The sequence below is a fragment of the Condylura cristata genome, unplaced genomic scaffold (genome assembly GCF_000260355.1).
Source record: "Condylura cristata isolate star-nosed mole 26May11 unplaced genomic scaffold, ConCri1.0 scaffold00004, whole genome shotgun sequence".
NCBI lineage: Eukaryota > Metazoa > Chordata > Mammalia > Eulipotyphla > Talpidae > Condylura > Condylura cristata.
Genome location: NW_004567105.1, coordinates 4,734,608 through 4,741,491, shown reverse-complemented (window position 1 = coordinate 4,741,491; position 6,884 = coordinate 4,734,608).

Sequence of the window (6,884 nt, the reverse complement as noted above, 5' to 3'; positions counted from 1 at the left end):
TTCAAAGACATATGTCGAAAAAAGGAGCCCACGGGAGCCTTCAGCCTTCGTGACCTGGCCTTGGGGGTCCGTGAATGTCACCACTGTCACACTCCACTGATGAAAGCAGTCATGGGTCTGCCCAGCTTGGGGACAGCGGGGGGATGGGGGATGTGGCCACAGGTGCACAGGTGGCCCCCTCAATGGAGGGGGCTCCTCACGCAGGTGGGGCCAGACAGGGGTGTTCCTTTGTGCCCACAGCTTCATGTCCTGCACCAGTACAGCTGGTGCCCTGGGCAAGCTGAGGGGTTCTTCTGGCTGAAGGACGGATAACGAAAGTGGGTCCTCGAGTTGCAGCTTCCTTCAGCAGACGTTGGCGGGGTGTTTCGTTGCTCATCGGTATCACACAAAACCTCACGTGAGCACGAGCAGAGGGCCCGTCCTTGGGACCGCCACCCCTCGGGGAATATCCGGTTCGTGGGCTTCGGGGCGCCTCCTGTTCGGGGCCACTACAGACTGCAGCTGCGGCCATGCTGGCAACGGCAGCTTAGGGGACGCAGGGCTCAAGGCCGCGGGGCCGGCCGCTGTGCGCACACTCACCGACCCCAGATGTGGTCTGCTCAGCGCTAACTCACCTATTGAGTGGAGTGGCAACTTTTTTTTTTAGTGAAATCTCACTGCTGATGCTAAGACATTAAAGGAGACCTGGGGAGCTGGGGGAGTGGCTCTGTGAATGTTGGGGAGCCTCTGGAGCCCGTGCTATTGTTTCATTTGCTTTTTCTTTATTTTATGCTGTGTCCTTATTGGGGGTTGGGACTATAAAGGTAACAAGAGATGCAGAAAACTTGGAAAACTGCTTGCTAATGGCAAGCCCCCAACTCAGACACACATTAAACAAGCGAGCTGACCGAAGGGACGTGCTGGGAGAAGGCGTGAGGGTGAAAACTGCATCCACTTCCAGAGAGAATTAAAACTAAACAGTGAGGAAGTTATGATGGAGCAACAGAATGCCGTGAACTCCAACCAAGAAAAATAATAGAAACAGTCGCTCAGAGCCCCGCCAGCTTCCAATCCGGAGTCCATTCATGCTGATTCAATGAAAACATGCAGTGTGAAGTTTTTATATGTTTATATTTTACAATATTCCAAGTAAAAGATAAGCTGCTCAGGCTAGATAAAAGTAGCATACTCAACCACAAGCCATTTGCAAGGCACATGGTGACCCCCAAAGCCTCATCTGGGACAGCAGCTGTCCCAGTGTTGCCGGGAAGACTTGACAGCAGAAAGAGTTGCTAGAATTGATAGAAGGAAAATTTCCAGCTAAAAGACATCAGAACCCCACCAGCAGAGCTGCAAAACATAATGGATCACACCAGAGAAGCAAACAAACCCACGGCTGTGGTAACGCACACCTTTCCACATGTTTGCGTGGTTTTGGTGAGTCACAGATATGGGGACTCGGGGCCTCCCTGGGGGCTCAGCGGGTTAAAGTGCAGCACTGAGAAGCTAAAGCCACTTCAGCACGGGTTCGATCCCTGCCCCAGAGGGGACCCACAGGGCACAGCAGGCCTCTCCTGTCTCCCCGCGGCTCCCCTCAGCAGTGTACTTCGTCAATCTGCCTATTCTGCTCCCCACTCTGTCTCTGGTAAAGCCTCTCACTGCTCCTGCACCTCTGGCCTGTACCCCAGTTCTGTATGCACACATAAATAAATATTTAAAAAAAAAAACAAGATATGAGGATGATCACATAACTTTATACAATTAATGTCAATCGTATGCTTATGTGTATGTCATAAGTACATGATCTATATCAACTGTATTTCCATCTGATAATCACAGGCAGAAAACAATACTTTTAAAAAGAATTACTCTTTTTTAAAAAGATTTATTTTTTATTTATGCATACAAGAGCTGAGGTATAGGCCATAGGTAGGGGTGGGGGGTGGTGAGAGGATTCAGCAGAGACAGAGTGGGGAGCAGAACAGGCAGATCACTGAAATCCGCTGCTGTGGGGAGCTGGGAGACAGGAGAGGTCTGCTGCGCCCTGTGGGTCACCTCCCTGATTGGGGATCAAACTCAGTGACTACGATAGCTTTCCAGTGCTGAGACTTGACCCCTTGCACCCCAGGGAAACCCCAGAAAACAACGTTTTTAAATGGAAGACATTAAGCTCCTAGAAGATAACAATCCATGAAAGAAATCACTGATAAGCTGCACTTCGTTATTGTTAGACTCTTGTGTGGGTCAAGGAAATGAGAAATGAGCCACAGATGAGGAGAAAATGTCTGCAAAAGACAGATCTAACAAAGGACCATCGATTCAAAATATACAAAGCTCTGAAAACTTAACCAGAAGAAAACAACGAATTTCAACAGACACCTCCCAAGAAGCCACGAGACAGCAAGGAAGCGCATGAAAAGGTGCCCCTCGCTCTGTGGCCTTAGGAAGCGCTGATCAAAAGAACAGCCACGCTGCTACGAGGCTGGTCAGACCCCAAATACCGACAAAGCCAAGTGCCGACACCCACGAGGAGTTGCACATTCACTGCCGAGGCGGATGCAGAACGCACAGTGGCTTTGGGAGAAGGTTTGTTTCTCACAGAACATACTTGTGCCCTGTGATCCAGTCGTCACACTCTTGAGCATTTATTCACATGTGTTAGAAACATGTCCACGGGAAAATCTGCACACAGATGTTTACAGTGGCCTTATGCAGAATGCCAAAAACATGGAGGAAACCAGGATTCGCCTGGAATCAATCAGTGGATGACTAACTGCAACCAGACAATAGACTGTTATCGAAAGGGAAAATTCCATTGACAGGGAATATTTCATTGGTGAGCAAGTTCACTAGAAAGACATGAAGGGTGTTTCAACACGCGTGACACAGTGAAAGAAGTCGGTCTGTAAAGGCTGCGTATGTGTGATGCCGGCTGGATGACATTCTGGGCAAGGCAAAATTATAGAGACAGTAAAAGTGTGAGTGGAGCCACATTTTGGAGGGGAGAGACGGGCGAACAGAAAGAAAGATGGATTTTTAGGGCAGTGAAACTACTGCCCTAAGTTTAGAACGATGGATTTTTAGGGCAGTGAAACTACTCTGTAGGACACTGTCATGGTGGATTAATGTCATGATACGCTTGTCCAAACCCACAGGATGTGCCCCACCAAGAGTGAACCCCGGTGGAAACTATGCACTTTGGATGCTAGTCATGGGTCAGCACAAGCCAGTGTCACTCTGGACCACTCTGGGGCGGGATGTGGATAGTGGGGGAGGCTGTGGGTGGGGGCAGGAGACATGGAAAATGTCTGTACTTTCCACTCCATTTTGCTGTGACCCTAAAACTGCTCTACAAAATCAATCTATTTTTAAAAAAGAAACCAATCTGTAGGGCATCAAGACCACTAACTTCCTAAGAATAAATCAAACAAAAGGTGTGCAAGATTTCTAACTGAAGGCGATGAAATGCTATTACACACTGGCCCTTTGGAAAGTGCACAGAGGCCCTCCCCGGTGGCGCCAATGGCTAGCACACAGCATTGCGAGCTGGCCGCAGCCACTTCAGTGCAAGTTGGATCCCCCCCCTGGGGGTGACCCACATCGGCAGCAGACCTCTCCTGACCCGCCCGCTGCTCCCCTCAGCAGTGTACTTCGTCAATCCGACTGTTCTGCTTCCCACTCTAAGTCTGGTGGGTCCTCTCACTGCCCCTGTACCTCTGGCCTGTACCCCAGTTCTGTATGCATAATAAATAAACCTTTAAAAAAGGGAAAGTGCAAAGAAAAACCACAGTGAGACCCTAAATCACACACACTCCATAGAGGTCATCAAAGCAAAGTGATAACAGTAACAAGTGCTCACCAGGATGTGGGAAAGCAGAAGCCTCTCACTCACCGATGCAAATGTAAAATGGTATCGTCACTATGGAAGTTAGCAGTTTAGGAGTTCCCCCCCCAAAAAAAAATATATTTGCCATATGACCCAGCAATTTTACTCTTAGGTATAAAATACCCAAGAGAATTGAAAATATATGTCCACACAGAGCTCACACGTGAAGTGCAAAGCATTATTCACCCCAGAGTGAAAAAATTCAAACAGCCATTGACTGGTGCAGGTGGATAACCAACACGTGTCAGCCATCTGATGGAATATTACTTGGTAATAAAAAAGAAATGAGGTCCTCATACCTGCTACAACGTGGATGAACCATGAAAACATTACGCACAGTGAATAAAGTCAGATACAAAAGGCCACATACTTTATAAGATCCCATTTATATGAAAGTCCAGAACAGGCAAATCCATAGAGACAGAAAGTAGATATCATTGGTTACCAAGAGGGAAGGGAGGGGAGGAGAAAAATAGTAACTGCTCAGGAGCATGGAGTTTCTTTGGGAAATATAAAAATATATGGATTTAGCTAGTGATGCTAGGGCATACCTTCATGAATCAACTTTAAAAACATTATTTTGTACACTTAAGTAGTCTATGTTAGTAGTCTAGTCTGAATTATAACTCAAATTTTAATAACTATATTATGTGATATTATATCAGGGCTAGTAGTCTATGTGTAGTAGTCTAGTCTGAATTATAACTCAATTTTTAATAACTATATTATGTGATATTATATCAGGGCTAGTAGTCTATGTGTAGTAGTCTAGTCTGAATTATAACTCAATTTTTAATAACTATATTATGTGATATTATATCAGGGCTAGGCTTGATCATTTTCATGAGCTGGAAAACTCAATAATCTAAGTATATGAGTCCTTCTCAAAGTCCATGTAATTGAAACCAAATACCCAGGAAATGTTTCCCTGAAAATAAGCTAATTTTAAAATAAATATGGAAATGTACAGAAAAGCTATATATGTGAAAGATAAGTAAAACTAGAGCATGGACTGTGCCAGATATGAAGGACTATTGTAAGTATAGGAATTTTGACCATGTGGGGTTGGTATAAGAATAGACAGCCAGAACCAGGGAACAGAATGGAACCCAGGAACAATCAGGCAGCCACCTAACCTGTGACAAAGAGAGGCGGCTGTGCAGGAAGGGGAAGGGCGAGCTCCTTAGTAAAAGTGCTGGGTCAACTGGATAGACTGTGAGAGAAAAAATGTCTCTTGACCCTATAATAGCTTCCTGTGGCTGCTGTTAAAAAAAAAAAACCACACACAAACTTGTGGCTTCAAACAATAGAACTTTATGCCTTCAGAGTTCTAGAAACCAGAAATCCAAAATCAGGGAGTTGGTGGAACCAAGCTCCCTCTGGAGGCTGAAGGGGAGAATCTAGAGGTCAGCTCTTCCAGGTTCTGGATCTGCTGACTTTCTTTGGTTAACACCTGCATCAACGGCAAAGCCAGACACTTCAAGTCTCATTTCCCTTTCTCCATCTTCAAGGCTAAGGACACATGGGGTTGTATTTCAGGCCCAACTAGACACTCCAGATGAACTCCCATGTCCAGATGCTTAATGTAATCACCGCTGCACATACTTCACCACATAAGATAATAAGCACTGGCTCTGGAGATGAGGATGTGCTTATCTGGGGAGGGGCCATGTTCAGCCCACCATGATCCCTACCTCACACCATACACAGAAATAACAATTAAGATCTATGCCTAGCCATGGAGGATCAGAATACTAATGTCTTAGAAGAAAGAACAAGAGGAGTGCTTTGTGATCTTGGAACAGGCAAAGCTTTCCTAAATCAAAAAAAAAGCACTTTAAACATGACAGTGAAAGTTTAGAACGATGGTCAACACACTGAGAAGAGCTCAAAGGCAGCCAACATAGGGTTGCAGATCTTAGCAGTACACACATGCACAGCATGAAACTCATGACCAGTATGTATAAAGAACTCCTACAAATCAATAGAAAAAGATGCCCCAATAGACAAAAAAAAAACAGGCAAAGTCTTGAGCAAATAAAAGAGATTACCCAAATGGCCAATAATCACATAAAAAGATGACCAACTTCCAAGTTAAAACCACGATGCGGGCCCTCCCTGGTGGCGCAGCGGCTTACAGCACAGCACTAAGAAGCGAAAGCCACTGCAGCATGAGTTCGATCCCCGCCTGCCCCAGAGGTGACCCACAGCACAGCAGACCTCTCCTGACCGCCCGCTGCTCCCCTCAGCAGTGTTCTTCATCAGTCAGCCTGTTCTGCTCCCCACTCTGTCCCTGATGGATCCTCTCACCACCCCTGCACCTCTGGCCTGTACCCCAGTTCTGTATGCATAATAAATAAATCTTTGAAAAAAAATAAAAAATAAAACCATGATGCAATAGCACTTGCACTCCCCAAGTGGGCCACAGTGAAAGGTCAGGAAATAGCAGGTGCTGTCCAGGATGCGGAGTGGGGGGTGGGGGGCATGTAAGCTGCTCCTGTGGGTTTGGAAAAGTTGGGGGCATACTGACCTTTCACCCAGTAGCTCTCCTAGTAGCTATTTGCCCAAGGGAAATGTGTCCCTGTGTTCACAGAAGGCACTTATCACACCAGACGTTCATAGAAACACTGTAATGGGCAAAACCCAGAGCACCCTAATGTCTACCCATAACAGAATGATAAAACCCAGGGGTACATTTGCACAGCGGTCTCCTCTGGGGAGAGTTGGGAGGGAGAGGTAAACGGGGTTCCTGGGGGGGCTAGCTGTGCTCTGTGTGGTCATTATCCGGGCGTTATGACAGACTGGGTTCAGGCTGATTTGCACAGAGGTGCTATTGATATGGCACAAGTATACATTGTGTCACGCAACATACAGAGACTTTCTCAGCAGCCTTCCTACCCCCCTCTCCCCAGGGAAAGCATTTGCCACCCTGCTGCGTGAGTCCAAAAGTAGTTGAGGGATTAAAGCCAGTGCAGGCTTATATTGTGTGCCGCCGTGTGGGTTAAAAGTGGGGCCCTCC